The following is a 2,132-nucleotide window of genomic DNA, read 5'->3' as shown; positions in this document are numbered from 1 at the left end:
CTGCATATCGAAGACAGCTTTGAAACCTCTCTTTCTTATGCTACACTACAAGAAATATGGGTATTGGTAACAGTTCGCGGTAGCACGAATTCACCAACTGCTACCAAAAGTGTCAAAATCGAATCACAACTCTATTGTAGCTTTAAATTTGCGCTACAATAAAATTTATTAATAGGAAACGGAAAAATCAATTTCGTAGCTGGAATTTCATTTTGGAGGTAAAAACTCTTACTGAAATTTCACATTCGTACCAAAAAAAAAAACTTAAGTTAGTTTTTGCCAAGTCATTTCCGTTTTACAAAAGAAGAAAAAACTTTATTCATTCTCTCCATCTTCTTCTTCATTTTGTTTACTCAGGATTAATCTATCCATTCCAATCGAAGAAACACAAATGGATTGGCCTTGTTCAAAGTCGAATTCAGGAACCCTAATCCGTCAAGCCACTGGATCTCGTCGTCGTAGCCTCTTCGTCTTCTTCTTCTTTCCGAAACTCCTCCATCCACGGCGAATTGGCTCCTTCGCCTTCCTCCGTCGCTCTTCGGCACCATCACATTTCCCGTCTCTCGCTTCTTCTTCTTATTCCCTTCGTTTTATCAGTTTCAGTTGCACAGGTTTGTAAAAGCTTCCACCTTTCTTCAATGGTTCTTTCACAGGCTTGCGATATTTTCACTTATACTAAACTTTTTTGGGCTTAGGTCACTGAGGAGCAGCTTTGGGCAGGTCTAAGTCTCTTTTACAAGTTCATCTTTGTTTGTGGTGTGTTCTTTGTCACGACTGGTTTTGGTTGTTTAGGTTGTTGACTGTTCCATCACATTCTGGGTCGTGTCTTGCTTTGTCTCCGCCGTTTTAGCCACCGCTTCATAGATCTGCCGTGTTCGAGATCTGCCGTGTTCGACCTCGTGGCCGCTAATCTAAGGTATGTTTGTCTCCACTGGAGTTTTGACTGTCTTGTAGTTGCTCATTTATTTGTTTCTTAGTTGGTCTCGGTGAACATACATGATTGAACATGTAGAACTTATCTAATATTGAGTTGCTGTTTGTATTGTCTCATTTATTTTGTCCAATCTGCTATCAGTTGTGTGAAGAAACTTAGCTTCTGACACATCTAGCTTTATATCTTAATGGAGACTTGACAGAATTTGAATATGTTCCTTCTCTTTTTGTTATGACTTGCATATGTCTCTGTTTCGTATTGATTTTTCTTGTGATTCGTTGTTTAGTACACTTCGGTTAAGCCATTGGGAGATTGAGTTTTGGTGAAGATCAAGGAGGCAGAGGAAAAGACTATGGAAGGTTTATCTTTTTGTTATGACTTGCATATATCTCTCTCTCTCTTTTGCTTTCACTTGTATGGTGCTAACTCTATAGTATAGAGCTCCAAAAGTTCTTCCGACTTGAGGAATCTAAGGAATTTTTTTTATGACTTGGACGCTTTGATGAATACCCAAGGGTCGGATCCAGCTTTTTCATAAGAGGTAACTTGTATCGATTCCGTACTTTAGATTTAGGATGTGTTTATGTGCTGATTACCTTTTGCTTGTGGTAAATTTTCTTAGGCGGTGAAGAGCTGAAAGTTTTAAATTGTCAAATTGCTCCACGGAACCTTCTAGGGAGCTACCTCACTAGACAGGTGGTAAACAAATATGCTTATGTAATGTAAACCAGAAAAATACAAAGTTTTCCCCGATATTGCTGTCACACCGTATTAACTTTTTAGGGTATTAACGTTTAGTCAGAGTTTCTTAGATTCGGGTTGCTAGAATCTAAGGACTAGATTCGCTGGACTTTGTATTTTGAAAGCGTAAACTGAATAAAATTTTTGTTTTATTAATATCAAGATTTTGATTACAAATTTTTGGTACTTACAATAAGTAGAGAGTATTACAAAGGGGGTGAGAGCAGAGATTTTTTAGAGTGAGAATTTCTTAGAGCGAGAGGGCTTCGGAGAACTTCTGATGCTCCCTTCGTCTCCATAGCTTGTGTATTTATAGGCGAAGAGGCTTGCTTGATAAGCTTGAGTTGTGGCGTTGATTCATTGGTTGAGTACACGTGTCTTCCATCTAATGGTGTCGACATCGTTATTGCGTCATTGCTTACGTTACTGCTTGCGTCATTGCTTACGTCACTGCTTC

At 38.7% G+C, this 2,132-nt stretch overlaps 1 long non-coding RNA gene across 2 annotated transcripts; it reads left to right on the top strand.

The window, feature by feature from the left end:
- Positions 1 to 296: 296 nt before the first annotated feature.
- LOC106303765 lies at positions 297 to 1,827 on the top strand. 2 transcript variants are annotated; one of them, XR_001262533.1, is made up of 5 exons: positions 297 to 611; positions 696 to 720; positions 793 to 916; positions 1,221 to 1,475; positions 1,557 to 1,827. It is a non-coding gene; the product is annotated as an uncharacterized LOC106303765 (long non-coding RNA). The 2 variants fall into 2 exon arrangements; XR_001262532.1 differs by having other exon boundaries at positions 696 to 916; positions 1,557 to 1,826.
- The last annotated feature ends 305 nt before the right edge of the window (positions 1,828 to 2,132 follow it).

This window comes from Brassica oleracea, chromosome C7, assembly GCF_000695525.1.
Source record: "Brassica oleracea var. oleracea cultivar TO1000 chromosome C7, BOL, whole genome shotgun sequence".
NCBI lineage: Eukaryota > Viridiplantae > Streptophyta > Magnoliopsida > Brassicales > Brassicaceae > Brassica > Brassica oleracea.
Note: the sequence above shows the minus strand (reverse complement) of the source record. Positions and strands in the feature narration are given on the sequence as shown.